This window comes from Topomyia yanbarensis, chromosome 3 (genome assembly GCF_030247195.1).
Source record: "Topomyia yanbarensis strain Yona2022 chromosome 3, ASM3024719v1, whole genome shotgun sequence".
NCBI lineage: Eukaryota > Metazoa > Arthropoda > Insecta > Diptera > Culicidae > Topomyia > Topomyia yanbarensis.
In genome coordinates, this window is record NC_080672.1 from 360,275,412 (window position 1) to 360,299,042 (window position 23,631).

The 23,631-nt window shown below is 33.7% G+C and overlaps 1 protein-coding gene across 1 annotated transcript in view; it reads right to left on the bottom strand.

Moving 5' to 3' along the window:
* LOC131692132 (5-hydroxytryptamine receptor-like) overlaps positions 1-23,631 on the bottom strand; it is a 589,846-nt gene that overhangs the window by 465,285 nt on the left and 100,930 nt on the right. The window lies entirely within an intron of this gene.

The window sequence follows — 23,631 nt, forward strand, 5'->3', positions numbered from 1 at the left end:
AGACCATTGATTTTTTTTGTATTCTCAAAAACCCCGCCTCTTATATTGTGACAAATGTCAAAGTAAGCTCAGATGTCAAATTTCACATCATTCGGAGAATTCTAGACCTCCGCCCACTTCGATTGAAATTTTTGAACTTGGTACTATGGGTAAATATGGAGTAAAAATAAATTCTATAATTTTTGAAGTGGCATTCAGAAAATTACAATTCATACCTCATTTTAAAGAACATAATCTTAGTATTTGAATAGAGATATTTCTGTTTCTCTAAAAATACGGAAAAGTGGGGTGCTGAGTCAGTTTGTCCTCAATATTCCCAATTTTCAATCATTTTTCTGCTCCGTGATGTGAATCATAAATATTTTTCAGTTTTTCTAATGTGAAAGAATCTCCGAAATCGAACGGAACATTTTTGATTTTTGTCCGAATACGAGAAGTTGGGGTTATAGGGCCTTTTGTTATTCATATTAAATTTTATCATTTTCTCATATATCTCGATTATTCCACAATTTTCATGAAAAGTATCTTATTGAACTTGGAAAATTCTTAAGAATAAAAAATTGATTCGTTACCAGTAAAATTCAGAACCATCAAATTTATTGTCATTAACTGTACATATCACATTTTTTTCCTTAACTGTCCTAATACCTCAACTTCCCCTATTTTCCAGGAATGAAACTTTTCTCATTTGATCGTTAAGAGTATTTTACACTAAAAGTATTAAATTAAATAAGAATCTATTGTTAAATGTAGTTATTATGTGTGCTTTGATGATAAAAATGTAAAATCGAGACTAAATGTCAAATGATTTGATGTTTGTGAATTTTTCCATGTAACCAAACTATTTGTAATGTGCTCCTGAGATTTTCCGGGTTCAACAAGGTACAGTTTATTAAAATTGAGTTGGGAATAATGGAGAAATATGGACGATAAAATATTTAAATTTAATATGAATGACAAAAAGCCCTATAATCCCACCTTCTCGTATTGAAACAAAGGTCAAAAAGGTTCCGTTCAATTTCTGAGATAAGAAAAACTGCAAAATATTTATGATTTGCATAACGGAGCAGAAAAATTATTAAAAATAGGGAATAGCACCCAACTTTCCCGTATTCTACGAGAAACAGAAATATCTCCATTTGAATACTAAGACTATTTCCCTTAAAATGAGGTATGAATTATAATTTTCTAAATATCACTTCAAAAGTTATAGCATTTAATATATTTTTCCTCTCATATTTTCTTGGACGAAGCTAAACCACTTGTTACCAATTGCAATGTCGCGCTTCGTTTCTGTTTTCGACAACCACATCAGTTGCTGTGTGTTAAAGTAAAGTTTTAAAAGTTTCAAAAGACTGACATGTAGTGTTTTGAAACTGTGAGGGATTTCCTTACGTGGCCTACCACTAAAACACTCATTACTCTTCTTCTTTACCCAACGAAAAAGTATAACTTCGTGCGCGAGGGAATCCCCAGGGATGACGATCGTAGCGATTTCTTATTATCTTTTACTCACGAGTTTTCCAAAATTAACTCGGAGCCTCGCTTGACTCATCTATTTAGCCTCCAACTTTCCTCTTGATTTCCGTCATCCTCTCCATCTATTAAGTTGTTTTAATGCTCTGCGTACTTCAGTCATTTAACCACTTAATATTCTCCAGCGGTAAATTAGCTCCTGATTCAATAAGCCATTTAGCTTCAATTTCCTTGAGCTATTTAGATCACAGCTTTGTAGCAATCTACTCGAATAGGCCCCGGAGATGAGCTCACCTTTCTCCGACTGAGAGTTCTCAGGCGGCGGAATTTCTCCCTATACCGATACCCATTTCCTTGAGCGGTGATGGGATTTCTCTTGGCCCTGATGTCCGTTGAGTGAGCCAATTAGCCCCAGCGGTGGACATAGCCTACTCAACGTGTATAGGTCTGTCACCAATTTTCACTACACAAGTAACTTATAAAATATTCTTAGATGAAAACTTTTTCAAAAAGAACTGCGAGTAAAATATTTTGGGGGTTGAAACATCCACCTCTACTACGCCACTGGCGTACCGCGTCTTCTTCAAATCGCGTCCAACCTTTACCGTAGGTTTTGTTGAAGTCGAAGTATCTGAGATAAAAGTTTCGTTTTATGATTATGAGAGCAACATCATAAGATTTTTTGGAAATGTCCGACGGAATACCAGATCGAAATACTTAAGTTTGTTATTCTGTTAGATACTACCAAATATCTCGAATAAAGGTACGACAATTACGTCAAAAACTAAAAATGAATTGTATACTGTAACACTATGGAAAAAACATAAAATTAAAACTTCTATTAATTTCTTTGGATTCACTTTTGTGAGTTGGGAAAACATTATGCTTATAAACCCCAAATGAAAAAACCTATTTTAATCCACCTAGCGGTGCAATTGTGCCTTTCTCAATTATGAATCACGAGAATGTGTGCGTTGTTTATATTCATTAAAAGAGTTCGAGTTCTAAAATTTTGAAAAAAAAACAGCCACGGTAATATTGAACTGAAAAACCTATTTTAATCCACCTAGCGGTGCAATTGTGCCTTTCTCAATCATGAATCACGAGAATGTGTGCGTTGTTTATATTCATTAAAAACTTTTAAACGCATATATTACATTTTATTATTATACATCACATGACAACTATATACAGGAAAATATCATTATTCGAGTTCTAAAATTTTGAAAAAGAAAAAACAGCCACGGTAATATTGAACTGAAAAACCTGTTTTAATCCACCTAGCGGTGCAATTGTGCCTTTCTCATTTCTCTAAACTATGGCACGGAGGCTTTTTATGTTCAACATAATTGTGGAAATGTCCATTACATTCTTAGTACACTTTGCACTTATACACAATGGCATGCCAGCCACGAACTTGATGAGCTACGTGTCGACGGTGAAACACTTGAAACAAAAAAATATCATACTCCATTAGCATAATCAGCATTAGATCAATGTTATCTGCTTGCAAACTCATTTTGTCATGCGGGGATGGGTATGTGAGGAGGGCGAGAGTCCCATGAACGAACGACTCCCCAGCTTAAATTGGTATGCTTTGTAATATAGTGGTGGTTTAAAGATGATGGGGTTGAAAGGGAGGGCCCCTGTTAAAATCCAGAAACCTTATGCGAGTCGAAAAAAAACACACATACATACACACATACACACACACATACAAACTTTTTCCGATCTCGACGAACTGAGTCGAATGGGATATGACACTCGGCCCTCCGGGCCGGGATTAGGTTGACGTTTTTCAGAGTGATTGCATAACCTTTCTATATGAGAAAGGCAAAATGTGCAAAATCCAAAAAAGTGAATCTTCGTCAATTTTTTTCGTGTTTGCATCAAATCTCGACGTTTTATGCACCTTGAATACATTTAGCATCAAAAATAAAAATTCTATTTTGAATTTTTCCTATAGTTTTTATGAGAAATTTCTGTGTGGCCGCACTCTGAAACCCGTAATTCCGGAACCAGAATTCCGATCGATCCAAAATTCAATAGCAGCCGATGGGAAGGTTGCACCTTTCATTTGAGACTAAGTTTGGGCAAATCGGTCCAGCCATCTCTGAGAAAAATGAGTGACATTATTTGACACATACGCACATACATACACACACACACACATACACACACACACATACACACACATACATACACACATACACACACACATACAGACTTTTTCCGATCTCGACGAACTGAGTCGAATGGGATATGACACTCGGCCCTCCGGGCCGGGATTAGGTTGACGTTTTTCAGAGTGATTGCATAACCTTTCTATATGAGAAAGGCAAAAAGGTGCGAAATCGACAAAGTCCCAAAAAGTCGATTTTTATAAAAAAAATTATTTTTCGAGATAACATAAAATCTCGACGTTTCATGCATTTTAAAGATGTTTGGCATCAAAAATACGAATTCGATTTCTGAAATTTCATGAGGTCCCCCCTTTGAAAAAAAATTTGAGTTCCGGCTTATATGGGAATTTCATATGTGACCGGACGGTTTAGTCTATATTTCCGGAACCATATAAGCGATCCGTACGAAATTTTATAGACATCTATGGGGATATTATAGCTATCATTTGGGACTAAGTTTGTGGAAATTGGCCCAACCATTTCCGGGAAACTGATGTGAGTTCGTAAATTTTGAAAGATGGCCGCTTTTCCCGGGCACTTCCGGAACCGTCTATGGTGGTTAATGTAGTCAACGAAAGTTTGGTTGGCCGTCGGTGACCTAGAACAGCAAATTTAAGTTGTTTGAGAGACATTTTAGCGAATTTTTTACCTTTTTTGCTTTCATCGGAGTATCGGTTTGAATCACAATTTGCTATGTGATCGCACGCCACAACCTGTAACTCCGGAACCGGAAGTCGGATCGGGATAAAATTAAATAGCCATTTACGGGGACGCAATACCTTTCATTTGAGGCCAAGTTTAGTCGAATCGGTCTAGCCATCTCCGAGAAACCGATGTGACTGTTATTCTGAATTTAGATACTTCCGCCGGGGCTTCCGGAACCGAGGATGGTGGCCAATGTGGCCAAATAGACTTTGAATAGATGTTAGTGACCTAATACTTCAAATCGAAGCAGTTGTGGTCATATTTTGGAAAAAAATTCACCTTTATACATTCATTGCAGAATTTATTAAAATCGACATTTTCTGCGTGTTCGTACTCATCACCCTGTAATTCCAGAACCGGAAGTCGGATCCATTAGAAATTCAATAGCAGCCTATGGGAACGTTGCACCTTTCATTTGAGACTAAGTTTGTCAAAATCGGTTCAGCCATCTCTGAGAAAAACGAGTGACATTTTTGGTCACATACACACACACATACGCACATACACACACACATACATACACACACACAGACATTTGCCGAACTCGACGAACTGAATCGAATGGTATATGTCACTCGGCCCTCCGGGTCTCCGTTAAAAAGTCGGTTTTCAGAGCAATTGCAATACCTTTCTATTGAGAAAGGCAAAACATCATCTAGCAATACTTCTCTCTCTCTCTCTCTCTCTCTCTCTCTGTCTCTCCCTTTATGTCTTGATCTCTCTGTAAACTGAAGACCTCATCGAGCTGGGGGTGGGCGTAGCGTAATTGGTAAATCGATTGCCTTGTATGCAGCGTACCTGGGTTCGAGTCCCGACCCCGCACATAGGGGTAGAAATTTTTCATAGGAGATTTTTCTATCCCGTAGAAGCGAATGACCTTAAAGTTAAAACCTCTATAATCTAAATAAAAAAAAACCTTATCGAGCTCTATGCAGTATATGAAAAATATTGCTCATTATTCCTGTACACAGATATGAAAGAAATGAAGAGCAAGAACAGTTCATGCTAAACACAAAAAAAAATTCCACAGAATATTTAGACCGATAATAACAAATATTGTAGTTACACGAAAAAATAATCAGTATTCAAGTTGAGACAAACAAATCGCATTTTTTAAGCGTTGCTTTCAGTAAAGGGACCATTCATAAATTACGTAACACTTTTAGTGGGGGAAGGCAGTACGACAATGTGTGACATGTTGTTACATATGGGGAAGGGGGAGTAAGCTAGAATGTTACGTAACATGTTTTTACTGAAGAAATTTTTTTTCCAGGCCTTTGTTACGTAATAGGGGAGGGGGTATAAAGAAATTTGCAACAATTTTTTACATGAGCGTAGGGTGGAGTCAATTTAGAACACTTTTTGTGGTAAGTTATTTATGAATGGTCCCCAACTAATTCTTGGGCCAAAACCAATCAATCTAATGGCTTTCGGCCAAACGGCCAATTGACACATTTGGACTGTTGACCCTTTCGGTCAAGTCACAGTCGGCCCAATAGCATTCGACCGAATGGATTTCGGTCAAATGGCCGGACATCGCTCAAATCAATGTTATCAAAAAGGTTTCTATTTTGAATAGGTATAAACAACCAAAATTTTAATTCCTTCCAAAATCTTTTCTTACTTTCTTTAGCTAAAACTAATAACTTGAAAAATATATCATATTCTGCCAAAACAAAAAATACGTGTCAATTATTATTAGCTAAAGAATGTAAGAAATTTTTTTGGAAAGAATTAAAATTTTGGTTGTAAATCTGACGTGGAAAGACCCAAATATACAAATAAGATCTAATGTATCTATAGTTGCATGTTGCATAAGAAATCAGTGGGATTTGCAACAATAGGAACCGAAATTAGCGATTGCACCTCTATTGGTGCATGTGTTCCTATAGTGGTACAAGCGGTTTTGAATACATATATTGGTTAATAAACAATCTTTATTTTTTCAATAAAATTGAGATTGAAAACGTTCGTTTAACGTTTTAACACCTTCCATAGATCTATTTATCGTTTTTTCAACAAAAGTTTTTCTTAAGTATACGACTATTGGTACATCAAGCCTATTGCAAAAATAGGTTTTTTGCTGCGGGATATTGTTCTTAGAAAACAGCGTATGGTCCTTGCTAGTTTCGTAAAACTAATCTCCGTTGCATACATCGTAATCACATAATCCCTTTAACCAGCTTATGTATTTTCACAGCACGTGAAAAAAAAATCAAACTAGCTACAGTGTGTCTTCGCCTGAGGATATTCAGCTTATCGTTACCATCAGTAAGTATTTGGATCGATTGAGGCAATCCATCATACCATACATTATTAACACTACTAATTTGAACCTTTTAAAACTGTCCCGTCATCTAATATACCTCCTATCAATCTGTGCACTGCTTTTACCCAGATCCCTGAGAAATAAAGCCTATTTTACATTTTTCGGATTTTTTTTCTCGGTTGGATTAGTTACTAATTTACGAAAGTATTGGCTTGTCGTCCTTCCTTACCTCTGTTCATTGCTAAAATAACGTACCAGTAAACTGACTGTTGGGAACCAATGTTACCGGATGCGTGTGATCAACAAGTTGGTTAAACATTCCCCAATTATGCCATATCTAACATAAGCCTATGTGAAAAAATATGTCACATAACATGTAGGAACGGAGACGCGTGGTAGTTCGTTCCGTTTCATTGAAGGAGACGCATGACAGATGGCCAAAGATGACGGTAGAAAAATGATGCAGTTCAAAAATGTCTGTTAAAAAAACGCTCAGTTTCGTGTAAGGTGAGTAGAAAAGTCTAATCTTAGGTACAGTAGGATGGTTATTATTTTTTGGATGTTGGAATTTTACCCATCGCTGGTTATAAAATCATTCAAAGTAGAAAAAGTCCCGAATTTAACCGAAACTGGACCACATTAAAATGTGTCCTAAACCGATTGGATATGGAAAATATATATTTTCTCGAATGTTTCAATTGAAAATTTATATTTTTTCGAAGTGCTCGAATATTTATAAAACTTTGTAGAGCTCGAGTGTATGATGGAATTTTAGAATCATGACAATCTCATAAATCATGGGCAAGAGTAAACATATTGGTTACGCACATTTGACTTCAAATAAAAATAGTGCTCTTAAAATACTCGACAAGAACTAACCACCACATATTTCGTCAATATAAAAACTCGGCTTATTTTTGGGGTTTAGCTAACGTAAGAACTTAGTCTACTCCCACAAAAATGCGACGTGTGACAGGATACAGGAAAAATGCGACGTGTGACAGGAAAGGGGTAAAAATTTCTATTTTATCCTTTCTATAGTTTGTATGAACAATAAGTGTTGTGTCCAATCTCTCGTCGCGTTGCAGTGACTACTAAAAAATTGAGTTTCTTTTTCATTTCCTTTTTTAAAACATGAGAGGTTCTTTCTATATATGGAAGCCCCTAAAATATGTGTACAATGAAATCTTGTATTATTTTTCTCATCCTACATTGAGCACGATGAGATTTTTCCAAATGCAATAGTGTATAAATAAAGCACCGAGATAAGGCGTTGGTTTCATAAACGTTGCTTTCACAGTCAATTCGATTCGGTAAGTTCCTAACAGCCGTGTAGTCAGCAAATTTAGAAACTCATATCTCAGTAAAGTGAGATTTGTTTGCTGATTTTCGGTGAAATATTTTCCGAGTCTCAACTATCAAACGTCACTTTTACTGAGATCTCAGCAAAAAAAATTGTTTACTGAGATCTCAGCTGTTGAGATATCGGCAAAAGATGCGAAAAAAGCTGAGATTCGGCAGAAAATAATTGAAGTATGTTGACTCCATCCTCATATAAATCACATTCAATAATAGCCGCTCAGAAAGTGAGGAAAGATTTGATCAAGATGTGGGATGGAATGTAAAAACTTTCCTTCTCAGGATATCGAAAAATATTTTATGGAATATGAATGTTGCTTAGGTTGTGTTTCGACCGATTGACCTGGAACCAAATTAGTATTTCGTTAGATACCTACATCTAGGTAGGTTTTGTGTTGTTGAAGCAGTCTTATTTCAAATTAATAAAAGTTTCTAGCCCGAATAGGATCTGTTTGATAAAATTTACACTCGAATAGCTTAAAACATCGCACCAGAGTGTATGTAAGGAGAGTGAAGACAGCTGTTATTATCATCTGTCAGTGATATTCCAAACGGCCAAACGACCTGTCAAAATACATGGATTTGTCTCGTTTGGAATGACACTGACGAATAATCATTGTTCCAATTTTGACGGTGTCGTCACTCTCCTTATATGCACTCAGCATCGCACCATATCCTATCGCAGTGAATCCCCATGTTATTTCCTTTCATTATTACAGTCATTCAGCTCAAAGCATTTTCTACCGACGCAAACAAATGTGCAACACTTTCTAGTGTAAACAACAAGTAAGTCATATAAACAGCAAATCTATCGTCACACGCCTAATGGCGCTGTTAAAAATCGTTTAGCTCTATTCGTTTCAAATAAATCAACAGTCGCAAATCGACCAGTCAACGCCCACACTCATCATTCATCCGTACGCCTCCCAGTCCAGCCAAACCCGTAGGGAATGTATACCAGCGTAGAAAAAAAAATCAGTGCACCGAGCGGTAGGCGGATCGGTAGAGAGAAAAAAGAACTCGAATCGAATGGCCGTTCCATAACCTGCAACCATTAAAACAGGAATTATTTATTTATCTAACATCGATAGTGGCGGTGCCGAACGATGGAAGTTAATCTGTTGCAAATTAAACCAACCATTTGTAAGTTCGCCCCGAAATACTCGGAAGAATCAAAAGAAAACAAATAGAAAAAAAACCCTCATCGCACATATTGATCCCTCCGATTAGTGACCGGACCAGATTTCAGAGCGACCCCTCTCGCAACCAACAAAGTGCACGCTCATATTTTCATTTTGCTTGGGATTATGGCATTAAAAAGTGAATCGAACGAAGCAAAACAAGGAACGAAAATGGGAAAATGGTCAGTTCTGTTGGTAATTAAAAAATGATTTACGCTGCCAAACCAAAGACAGAAAACTCTTTTAAGTGGCACGTAATTAACCCTTCGAGTTCCGGAACACTTTTCGACTTTTCTTTTTAGCGATTTAACGACCGTTTGAGTTACGAATCTTTTCAACCGTAGGAAAATATTTAATATTCTAAAATGGAACCGGTCGTTCAAGGGTTCCGACAATCGACATACGTGTGCAGTGGACAGGCGAAAAATAAACAGCTCTTTCAATAATGTGCCCTCCTCCTTAACCACTCTCTCTGGCTGGGGAGGTGTGAGCTACCATTCGGTTGACTCGTGCTTTAAATAGGATCCAGCAGGATGAGGTGCTGGTCTGCGTTCGCCTCACCCTCTCGAGGGATCTACAGTTTCATTTAAGGGTGCTTCCAAGCGCCACCTGCAGCAGTGTTGCACAATTGTGAAGTTCTACTTTCCGATCTAAAGAAAGTACTAAAGTTATGACAAATTTCGAATTTCAGAAAAAAAAATTGTTTTACAAAGCAAAAGTTAATAGCTGAGCAAACTAAAATTACAGCAAAGTATAAGCTTAGGGGAAAAGTTTTAATAGCGATTTGTTACGATCTTCTGGTCGGGACAGTTGATAAAAGTTGCTTAACATGCGGTGTCACGCCTCATGGGGGCGGAATAATCGGTTCCGGAAGAGTTTCTGTTCTGGTTTAATTAATATTGCAGCAGTCACGGCTTAATCAGTCTGCCTACAAAGTGTACAATGCTTTTTAATAAAACAATATTTACCGATTGGTGCTGAGTGTGGTTACCGGGCGAAAGGAAGAAAAAAGAACATACAGAGTTATCGGTTGGAAAGGGTAAATCGTTTGCCTTTTTTGTTTCGTTTTGAATTCTGATCAGCTGTTTCGACAGAATTTACAACCGATTCGACAGGACTCGTGCTACGATACTACTGACCAGTAAGAATCCTTCTGGCTGGGGTTTAAAAGTGCGACGAGTTTTACATTAGAACAACGACTAATCCTTCCAACTGCCAGTCTAGGACATTCTATTATTTTATTTTAATAAAATTTTAGTGTTGTGTAATAATATGATAACTAAATTATTTAATTTTTATTTTTTAATAGCAAAATTATATAAACATTTGGAAGTTTTTAATGTTTTTATTTTAATTTAATCGTTCAATTAATTAATCATGTAATTCTTAAACCGGGATGGAGAAGGGAAGGGGGGTTGTAAATGGGGGCAAAAGAGATGCATTTTTTTAAATTTATTGTAACGATGCATAGGGCGGTACTAGTGATAGTACAGTGCAGACCCGTTTATATCAGCCCCTTGGTGAATTTTAGGCTGTTTGAACGGGGACATTGACAAAATCATTCTTTTTGAGAAACCGAAACTCCTAAAATATTCTTTTTTTGTCCCTAGATATAGCCTCCTAACCGTTTAAATTTCCTTGGGGTCTGACAGCGCAAAATTTAAAAAAAAATGATTTTTTTGCGTTTTTCAGATCTCTAAGATAAAAAAAAATCTGCCCAAAAAAGGATTCAACTTGATTCGTCTGCTAGAGCCCATCAAACTACCAACTATCAACTTTCATATGAGGCTGATAAAATCGGGGGTAGATGAAATCGGGGGCTGATAAAATCGAGTGCTGATAAAATCGGATCTTTACTGTATATTCATTCCATTTCCATGCAATAATACCACAATTGAACAATATTTTCTCCAAATTTCATTGCAAAATACTGAAAATTGAGCGATTGATGGAGAATCTCCAGGGGCGCCAAAAACTTGTCTGCGGTGCACATCATAACCCAAAATTTACTACCCAATTGTTTTGAAATTTTGTACGTTCTCCTACATATGTTATTGTAAAAATAGTAATGCTAAAAAAATTTATAAAAGCTCCTTTAGTTATCTGAGCTATGATGTGAAGGAAAACTGGGCAATATTTTAGAAAAATTGTACTAGTAGATTTTGAGTTTTTGGGCACACCGCATTTTTCGCGGTTCCTCCCGAAGATTCACTGTCTTATTTGTAAAGGAAAGCTAGGAAAATGATGTTCAAATGTTGCAATATAGTATGGAAATTGGCTAAATGCATTGGCCATGCAGACCATCGCCAATTTTTTTTGGCGCCTATATTTTTTCTTAATTATTTAATTATTAAATTATTTAATTAGCTAATTATATAATTATTTAATTATTTAATTATTAAATTACTTATTTCTTTATTTATTCAATTATTTAATTATTAAATTATCTAATTATTTAATTTTTAAGTATTTAATTATTTAATTATTTCGTTATCTCATTTTATTTTTTTTATTATTTTGTAGTTTTATTCTTTTATATTTGAATTTTATAACATTATCAATTATTTTGTCAACTTCATCAATTTGCATAATATTACTTCTATTGATTTTCACTTTTTCTTTATTCGATTACTATTTCAATAACTTCGTCGCTGTCTTTTACATATAAAACATTGTTGAATTATTTATTTTAATGCTTTATTATTTTTAACGATTCCAAATTTTTGAATTTTTTTGCTTGGTTAATGATTTTTAACCTCAATTATTTTATGAATTTAATTTCTTTCACTTAATTCGTTTAAAATATAATTCTTTCGTTATATCATAGTTTTAATGTTATCGGTTCATGGATTTTTTATTTTATGATTTCATAACTTTAAAATTTTATTTTTCATGCCTTTTAATTTTTTTTGTTATTTTGCTGTTTTATTGTTATAATTTCTTCATTCAATTTTTACTTTACTTTACTAACAATTCTACTAATTCAAGTTATCCATCAATTTTATGTATTCTTTCAGTTGTTTTAATTGTTATTCTATTTCTAATTCTGTTAGCCTTTTAATTTTTTTCTTTTGCATTATTAAATTTAAAATCTATATGTATGGATTATATGATTGCTCTAAATTTAACAATTTTAATATTTTTTAAATTTTACTTAGGGGAACATGGGGAGACTTGACCAGGTTTTCAGCTAAAACTGCATAAATCTCTAAAAAAGCCTTCGATTCCTCAAAAGTCATTGAGATATAATGTGCAAAGTTATTGTGCATTTTCATGGTTTTTTGCAGAATTTTAAATTTAATTTTTGAAAAGTTACAAAAGTTTTTCTGAGATCGTTTTTTTTGGTCAAGTCTCCCCACTGCGGGGAGATTCCAATAATTCTAACAATTTCATTTTATATTTCTTCTCATTCATTATATTTATTTTCCTGTTTTAAAATTTTATAAACTTTATTTATTTTATCAAATCTATAAATTACTATTGAATTAATTTGTCTATGAATTTATTTAATTTTTTAATATTATTAGTTAATATTTCACTATTTTGTTGTTTGATTATTGTATTCTTTCTGTTTACATTTTATCGCTTTATTGTTTTATTGCTTTATTGCTCTATTGCTCTATTGCTTTATTGCTTTATTGCTTTATTGCTTTATTGCTTTATTGCTTTATAGCTTTATTGCTTTATTGTTTTATTGTTTTATTGCTTTATTGCTTTATTGCTTTATTGCTTTATTGCTTTATTGCTTTATTGCTTTATTACTTTATTGCTTTATTGCTTTATTGCTTTATTGCTTTATTGCTTTATTGCTTTATTGCTTTATTGCTTTATTGCTTTATTGATTTATTGCTTTATTGCTTTATTGCTTTATCGCTTTATTGCTTTATTGCTTTATTGCTTTATTGCTTTATTGCTTTATTGCTTTATTGCTTTATTGCATTATTGCTTTATTGCTTTATTGCTTTATTGCTTTATTGCTTTATTGCTTTATTGATTTATTGCTTTATTGCTTTATTGCTTTATTGCTTTATTGATTTATTGCTTTATTGCTTTATTGCTTTATCGCTTTATTGCTTTATTGCTTTATTGCTTTATTGCTTTATTGCTTTATTGTTTTATTGCTTTATTGCTTTATTGCTTTATTGCATTATTGCATTATTGCTTTATTGCTTTATTGCTTTATCGCTTTATTGCTTTATTGCTTTATTGCTTTATTGCATTATTGCTTTATTGCTTTATTGCTTTATTGCTTTATTGCTTTATTGCTTTATTGATTTATTGCTTTAGTGTTTTATTGCTTTATCGCTTTATTGCTTTATTGATTTATTGCTTTATTGCTTTATTGCTTTATCGCTTTATTGCTTTATTGCTTTATTGCTTTATTGCTTTATTGCTTTATTGTTTTATTGCTTTATTGCTTTATTGCTTTATTGCTTTATTGCATTATTGCATTATTGCTTTATTGCTTTATTGCTTTATTGCTTTATTGCTTTATTGCTTTATTGCTTTATTGCTTTATTGCTTTATTGCTTTATTGCTTTATTGCTTTATTGCTTTATTGCTTTATTGCTTTATTGCTTTATTGCTTTATTGCTTTATTGCTTTATTGCTTTATTGATTTATTGCTTTATTGCTTTATTGCTTTATTGATTTATTGCTTTATTGCTTTATTGCTTTATCGCTTTATTGCTTTATTGCTTTATTGCTTTATTGCTTTATTGCTTTATTGCTTTATTGCTTTATTGCTTTATTGCTTTATTGCTTTATTGCTTTATTGCTTTATTGCTTTATTGCTTTATTGCTTTATTGCTTTATTGCTTTATTGCTTTATTGCTTTATTGCTTTATTGCTTTATTGCTTTATTGCTTTATAGCTTTATTGCCTTATTGCTTTATTGCTTTATTACTTTATTGCTTTATTATTTTATTATATTATTGTTCTCATTATTTTTAGTCTACTCTCTTCTATCGACTACTATTTCAGTAATTTCGCTAATTTCATTTTGTTTTAACAGATTTATATTTATTGTTTTATTAACATTTTTGGATTTGAAATCCTTTATGAATTTTAAGTCTCGCATTTTTTTATTGCTTAGCGGATATTTGATTTTAATATTTCATTATCTTGATATTTAACACATTTATTGCTTTATTATTTCAAAATTTCAGTGCTTTGTTCTACTACATACTTGACTATCATATTATAAAAGTATTTCATTAATTTTGAAATTCCATTTATTTTAATTATTTGATTATTTTCAGGAAATTTCCAAATTTTTATTTTATCTAAATTTATCAATGATTATTTTTCAATCATTTTTTATTTCATTATAGTTTTAGTTGTTTCAATAAATTTATCAGAATTAATTTTATTTTATTTTTAATAATTTTATTGACTTCAATTAATCACCGTTGATCCTTTCATTGAATAAATAAATTTATATTTTTTTGGAATATTATTATTTTATGTTATTTTGGTTTATTTAATCAATATTGATAATTTGGATACATTTTTCCAAGTTTTATTTTATTTGCTTTAATAGTTTTACTCACTTCAATCGTTTTAATTATTTTATCTACAACATAACATTTATTGTTAAAAATACATTAATTATTTCAAAATAATAAAGGATTATTAAATTAATTCATTTTATTAATTTCAAGAACTTCATTGGCTTCCAATTTTTTTTAAATTAATTGATTTCACAAATTTTATTGATTTTATTTATTTTTCAACTTACGTGCTTATTAAATTAGTCTATTGTTTAATTGTGTAATTATAACCTTGGTTGTTTTACATTTCTTATAAAAGAAATGTATAGAATTCGCTCAAACTTTCAAGATTTTTTCCGAGGCCCGATGGGCCGAGTCTTATATACCAATCGACTCAGCTCGACGATTTGGGACAATGTCTGTGTGTGTGTGTGTGTCTGTGTGTGTGTGTATGTAAATGATGATGATGGTCCCACCTCATACCCCCACAAAGGTGTGAGCTGAACGAGTTATCTAGAAGATAATTAATATTTTAAATCATGACAAGACCAGTTAACAAAAAAAACGGACTGGTTCAATTTACAGACATAGCCTTTCCTTCAAAAGAACGTAACCAGATATATTTCGAATATTCCATCAACAACCAGGGTCCATCAAGAAAATTTCCATTCCGGGAAGATACTTGATAGAATCGGGAATTGAACCCAATAGCTTCCATTTCTGATAATTCTCTGTAAGACTCCTCCCGCCTGACCAAGACATCGGTACTACCACCTGCTAAGGTGAGAAGTGACGAGCCTAGTGGCAGTGCAGAGTCTAATCGAGTTATATCATCCACATCAGGCCCCTTTATTGAAAGTTGCGTACCACTAACCCAAGGCAACCCAGGGATATTCCTTTCCGGGAATACCCTGGATTGATCAGGAATTGAACCCGATATCTTGTTTTATCAGAAGAAATCACCAAGCCCCCCACTCAACGAACCAACTCCGTTATTGCCGCTATGGCAGCAATAACCGAGATTAACTCTATTGTCGAGCAAAGCCAGCAAAGCAACTCCATCATCAAATCAGACCCTGATCACAACAAAAGTCTAAAAGCTTCAATTCAACCCGATGAGCTCTTAGTACTGGTCACCATGTTCGATTTCAAGTTAGTCTCTATCTGTTTATCGCGCGCGTGGCTCAGACTTCTGTAGACATCTCATTATTTTTAAAAACTATAATAAACAATTAACAAAAATCCATCATCATCATAGCGAATATAATAACTTAGTGTGACTAAATGCAAATAATAGAAGAGAAAAAAAAATACAATCTTCGTGGTATTACATAGTTATTCAAATAACTCCAAAATATGAAAATTCAACAAATCTGTCTACAAAGCAGATTTTACGTGTGAAATACATAGTGTTTTGAACTCCGCTAATGTTGCCGCACGTTTAATATGTCTAGGCATCGAATTGAAAAAACTTATTCCTTTGTACAACAAGGAGTTCTGTGATCTACTAAATAAAAAGTTAGGTGTTCTTGCATCAGACGCGTTTCTAGTGTTGTACCTATGCACATCACTTCCTCTTTCAATTCGATCACACAAATATCGAGGTAGCATTCCATTAATAATTTTAAAAATGAACACCATTGTTAAGTAATAAATTCTTTGCTTCACAGAGAGCCATTGTAATGCGCTTAGCATGAAACTAGAGGAAGTGTATCTGTTACATTTTAAAATTAATCGCATGATTCTATTTTGCAATCGCTGTAACCTCAATATTTGTGTTTGATTGGCAAGAAACAAAATGGACGGGCAGAAGTCAATATGTGGTGAAACAATAGATTTATATAATAAAATTTTACTACTAATTGTTAAATCATTTTTCAGACGACACAATATACCATACTTTTTAGCAATCTTTTTGATGACATTGTCGATGTGAGACTTAAAGGTTAACTTGTCATCAATGATTATTCCAAGATATTTTAATTCACTAACGCGATCAATAGTCTCACCATTTATTTCAACGTTAACGTCAGGCCTAGTATTAGCCGAAGAGATGATCATATATTTAGTTTTAGCAACATTTAACTTTAATTGTTTAAATTTTAACCAACGAGCAAGGGAATGCAAATCTTCGTTCAAATGCGCCACGGCTTCATCTATATCCTTAGCTGCAATGAACAGAACAGTGTCGTCAGCAAACAAATTTAAGTCACAAAATAGTAAAACTCGCCTCATGTCATTTATATACATAATAAATAAAATAGGACCTAAGACACTACCTTGCGGCACTCCAAGAGGATTGCCGAGAGGACTAGATACAAAATCGTTAAAACTAGTTTTCTGAGTTCTATCACATAAATAATTTTCAAACCACTTATGCGCTATCCCTCCGATACCCAATCGCTCTAAAGTTTTCAAAAGTAATGGTCTCGAAATTGTCTCAAAAGCGCGTTTCAAATCCAAAAATACAGCAAAAATAGTCTCTTTAACCTCGATTTTCTCTTTCCATTTTGCTAACACTAGATTCAAAGCGGTTTCGCAAGAGTGTCCCTCTCGGTATCCCGATTGCTCCGGAATTAGCAAATTATTATTATTCAAATAACTCATCAGCTGGCCCTTAACAACAAGTTCTAAAATTTTCTCTAATGTGTGCAACATGTTAATGGGGCGGTACTCTTCGGCTTTATCCGTCCCAGTAACTTTGGGAATAGGAATCACAAGTGACTCCTTCCAAACTGTCGGCACGTGCCCAGTTTGTAGCGATTCATTTACAAGATCCAGCAGATCGTGTCCGATGACATGAAAGCAATCCTGTATCACTTTTGCATTGACATTATCGATACCAGCCGATTTTCCCAAAGAAAAACAAATATCTTTCAATTGTTCAAAAGTGATTGGGTGAAATCCGTCAAATCTACAGTTAGTATTAATCGGCTGTGTTATTTCCACAGGTTCACTGACCAGCTCAATACTTTGATTGATCAGTTGGACACTGTTAACGAAATAACTGTTCAATTTTTCAGCTATTATTTGTTCAGATTGTTCTTCTATCCCGTTAAAAGTTATGGACTGCGAGGAACTACGTTTAGGTTTAATTAAATTCTTTAGGATTTTCCATAACTCTTTGCTGTTGTTTTGATGTTGATCGATCTTCCTTTGAATATATTCACATTTGGTCTTCTTCAAGGCCCGTGAATAAATATTTCGCGCGTGTGTGTACCCATTCCAAAGACGTTCACTATTAGTTCTGCAAAATTTCTTGTACTTTTTATCCCTTTTACGTTTAAGACGCAAAAGATCTAAAGAGTACCAGCTGTTCGATTTATTTGAATTAACAAACTTTTGAGAAACTAAACTATTTGTACACTCTTTTAACACGTTAGTTAGAACAGCTGCCTTGTTATCCAAATTTCCATTCAATTCCGTAAAATCCATGCTTCTCGAAACCAGTTGAGACATAGCTTGTTTCGAATATCTTTTCCAGCACTTGATTTTAGCTATATCCTCTTCATGGTTAGGTTCATTCTCCAGTAAAATTGAAATTGTCTCATGGTCTGAAATTTTACAATCGGCCTCTACATACGAATGAACCCCATCAAAATTGGAATACACGTGATCTATCAATGTTCTACTGTGTCTGGAAATTCTTGTAAACTCACTAACCGTTTGCTTGAAATTGAAAAACTCTGCCAACTGCTTCAACTGATTCGAATTTTGATCATTGAGCCAATCAATATTGAAATCGCCCGAAATTACATTAAGTTTACTTAAGTCAACGAAATTCTCCCACCAGTTTTCTAAAATTTCTAAAAACCGTCGATCGCTTGAACTAGGAGAATGGTATACTACTGCAAAATTTCCCATCTGCATGCCTCTTTCAACTGATATACCCAAGAACCAATTATTATCAACTGCTTCGTTTAACCGAACGTTGAATTTAATCGATTCTTTGGCGTAAATAGCAACTCCACCGGTATGTCTGGAATGAGATAGGCAAAAAGCAACTTTATAACCCGGAATGCTATACTGATCAAATGCATCAGCATCAACAATATGTGTTTCTGATATTAAAACCAACAATGGACGTTTGTTTTCTACAAGATGTCGCATTGCGACAAAGTTTGTAGATAACCCAGCTATATTTAAATACAATGTTTCAGACAACCTCTCGTTTGTTAGTTGCTATTCACTTGACCAAACGTTGCTTTTTTTCAATTCTAGCAGTCTCCGATATACTGAACACTGCTTACTAAATGCCGCATGATTCACGTCCAAATTCATTTTACGTTCATTATTCTTTTTAATACAATTAACGCATTTAAAATCCGTTGACGAGCATTCAGATGTTCTATGTGCTCCATTACATCTGGAGCATGTTTCTTTATTCACGCATCCCGTGCTCTTATGACCATATTCTCCACAGTTGAAGCAGCGCAGCACGTTAAAGGCCTCAAAAACAGAACACCTATCCCAACCAATGTTTACCGCACGGGCTGACATCAGGCTGCTATAAGTGTCCTTATCAACTTCAATTATAACATTGTATTTGTTATATTTGAAGCGTGGATTTTGGAAATTGGCAACAACTTTAACATATTCAAACGGAATACCCTCATTCTGACTCTTCAATAAGTCAATGAAGACTTCTTCAGAGTATCGATCACTCATCCCCATTATTTTTATCTTCGGTTTACCGGGTATCGGTATAACAGCATTATACTTTTCACCCAGATTGCTTACAATGTTTTCTTTCACCGACTCAATATTATCCCGAGTTGTAACGGACAAATTCTCATTCGTGTTTCTCAGCAATGGCTGAACCGATCTTATCCAAACCAATTTTAAATGAAAGAACTAAAAAACAGTATGAACGCTATTAATTTGTTTTTGATTCTGATGTTTAGTTTGCAAGATATGAATGTTTGAATGCGTAAAAATGGCGTTTTTGCAGTTTTTTTTAATTATCTGCCGAAATTGACGATATAGATTACCAATTTATATGTTTTTAGACAGCTTTAACGAATACCTTTCGAACAAGCTATAGATTGTCGAAATCGGACTATTATCAAAAGAGATATTTAACATTAAATGCGGACGAAAGATTTTTATCATTTCCCATTGCCAGAAATATGACCAAAAACATGTAATCTATTTTTAACGCCAAAACGGTTTATTTTAGGTCAATAGTATCTTCGGTGAATTTAATGGAGGAAATATGCCCTTTCTTTTGGTATTGTGCTTTTGCTGATTAATCCCCCTATGAGTGAGATATTTTCACAAATTTTCTTGGAAGTGATTATATCGAAATGATGTTTTCAGCAAATTTGTAGCTCTTACTATTGCGAATAACTTTACTGAAGACTTCAAATATCTATTTTGAATACTTTAAAAGTTATGGCTTGATTACTCTTTGTCGCCCATTTATTGTTCCATATAGTAATAATCCATTGAAATAAGCCAAACATTATTTCGATAAAACGAATTTTGCATTTCATTTTTCTATCTACAACCGCTAGAAATAATCACCGAATACTTCCAAGTTGTCTGGAAGGAACTTGATAACTTATCAGTGCAAAAATGTTCATTTGTGCGAACCTTCTGACTGCAATTTTTCTAACTCATGATCATCGGATCGATCTGAAACATATCAGAAAATGAAAAGCGAAATAAATAACTCCAAGCGCAGGCGTTGCCAAGAGAAGGGGTTTTTGGGGTTTAACACCATACAACGCTCCCCCCCCCCCACCACACCCACAAAAAAATTGTATTGAAGTTGAAAATTTATTGATGCAGACTGATTTAATTCAATATTACAATAACAATTATCTGATCCGTACATTGATATCCTGTTGTTGTAAACGTCATGAGGACTTTTGATAAATTGTCGGAATGGGGTCCTGATATGTAACTGATCTATTGGTCTTGATTTCACAGTTGTCTAATTGCATCAATATCAAAATCCTGAAAACATTCCAATAGAAAATTCCAGAATTCTGTAATCAATCATAATCCTCAGATTTCTTTTCAAATTGAGCTCGTTTTTGTAGAGATGTACTGTAATAAGGGTCTTTATTTAATAGGAAGCGAAGTTAAAATTGATTTAATGTCTATGAAACATAGAACTGCGCACCAAAAAAATGCATAACTTTCAACATTTGCTAAACATGTTTTTGCCTTTCTCATTCACTCTAAAATTCGTCAATCTAATCCCGACCGGGAGGGCCGAGTGTCATATGTCTATTGATTCAGTTCGTCGAGATCGGAAAATGTCTGTGTGTGTATGTATGTGTGTATGTGTGTATGTGGAAAAAATGTGACCTCTGTTAATCAGAGATGGCTGGATCGATTTGCACAAAGTTAGTCTCAAATGAAAGGTACATCGGCTGCTATTGAGTTTTTTTTATTGATTGGACTTCCGGTTCCGGAGTTACGAGTTGAAGAGTGCAATCACACAGAAAATTCCCATATAAACTGGAATAAAAATTTTCAAAATCAAATTTGTATTTTTGATGCCAAATGACTTTATAATGCATGAAACATCGAGATTTGATGTAAACTCGAAAAAAATAATGATTGACAAAAATTGATTTTTTTGGACTTTGGTACATTTTTGCCTTTCTCATATAGAAAGGTTATGCAATCACTCTAAAAATCGTCAATCATACCGGCCCGGAGGGAGTATGCAGTGAGGGGTTGCTACTTTAAAATTAAAACTAGTTTAAAATTTCTTAACAAGTTGAAAATTTTTGGCAGGACCTGGATCTCCCGGATCTTACTATGTGATAGTGAAACATCGCTTGAAACCAGCGCCGGTCAAGCAATGTTTCAGTATCACATAGTATCTCAAGATCGTGGCTGTCGATCCATTGTACGTATGTGCAAATCGTACTGAACATGTAATATTTATTTCCACCATTGTATTGAACATAACCCGCCATGGAATCGTAGTCTGGACAAATGAGAAAAGCACAATTGCACCACTAGGTGGATTAAAACAGGTTTTTATTTTGGGAATGCGTCGAGTTGAGACGAAAACGTAATATGATTAATATCGAGGATAACACTTTCCAGAGAGAAATTTATGAGAAATGACGATTTCCATTCGACTCTAGCAAGTCCTGATCGATTTTGATGAGAATTTGATTTTTGTTGTATGACCAATTATATGTATAGGTCAAATGTTCAAAAACAGTAATTTAAGGTCAAGATAACATCATTTTGAAATCGCCAATTTCGGAGGTTTAGTATCTTCGATGAGTTTTACAAACGTTAAACAGCGCATCATTTGATAAAGTAATTTTGGCGGTATATCGTCCAAGAAGTATTTATGATGAATTTTCTCAGGTTAATATTCATGACTACAATAAAGTCTCAACAAATTCGCTAAAAACACGAACTCTGAACTATTTTCTGAAAAATTAATTCTGCATAATTTTAAAACTTCAAAAATTACGGTTTCGGAATTATGCCGTTTGGACAGTAAGATCGATTTTCACCAAACCCTCACCAATTGTAAAATTGGTATTGTAAAAAAACGTAAGGGCGATACTTCAATGCTGATAAGTGGGACCGAAAAAGTATACAATCGTCAAAGGGGCGATACTATCATTTTGTCAATTTCAATGGCAAACACAAATTATAATTTAATAATTTCAAATACTTCATTCAAGTTTTGGGTTTCGATCACTGAATCATGCAATCTAGGATGTAAAAAACACAATAGTTCTTAAATAGGAAATAAAACCAAGTCTGGAAATATTCACTGTTGATTTTCTTTGAATGGTGTCACTGCTAGTATCGCGTTTTTTTTTTCAGAAAAAGCGTTGATTTTTAGGTCTCAGTCGCGTTGGAAATTTGAGTAAAGTATAAACTTCGATTTTTTGGCTCAGTACAATATACATAACCCCTTTAGGAAAATTCAGTTTTCCCACCACAATGCATTGATTGAGGAATTTAGATATTTTATTAACAGAGCATTAGCAATAATTCGTTTGTATGTCTATTTTATGGGGCATTTTTTGCTTTCCCATTGATTTGGTTTGAGATTTCTAGCACTGTTGTTGTCCTATGGCTATGCTGAGTCCTGCCACAATCCCATGTAGTATGTGTTATCAAAAACATCGCGAAGCATCAAGTTCTAAATGTACTCAAACGATATAATATCCGAAGAGAGTGATAAGAGTTATAAGAAATGTCTCATCACACTGTTAGGTGGATTAAAGGCGTTTTTTCTATCAATTTAATTTTTCATTATTGTAGTTTGTTTTTTTTAATAATTTTGCTACTATGCAATTAATCTTTTTTTAATCTATTGGATTTTGTTAATTTTAATGGTTTTGGTTCTATTTCTGGGTTTAATACTCAAGCCCGTATATAGGGCTAGAGATAGTTCTTAAAAGATTTGGTTAGCCTGAAATAAGAGTCAAATGACCCTAAGGTTAAAACATCAAAAAATCTACTTCTATTCCTATGTTTTCATAACTTTTCGGTGGTATCTAACGACGCGGAAAACAGATCAGAATGGTGACTTAAACGTGTACAATAATGTGAAAAAATCACCCCAGAGATAGGATTCGAGCCTGCAACCCTTGGGACTCCGGCCAATACAATGCATAATTCCGGCCCAATACACATATGCTATGCTGTGTTTCTTTTTTCTTAAATTTTGTCGCAATAAATTTTGATCATTTTTTCACGTTATGTTATGTGTTTCTTTAATCAATTAATTTTGTTTAAGTTTTCGAATATTATTAATTTCATATTATTTTTATTTATTTAATGAACATTGATAATCTGTGTAGATTTTTCAAGTTTTATTTTTTTAATTACTTTAATCGATTTACTTATTCCAATTATTTTGTTAATTTTATTTCTAATAAACGCTTTATTAATATAATAACATTCACTATTTAAAAAAATAATATTGTTATTAGTTTTATTAACTTAACTTATTAACTTAAGTAAAT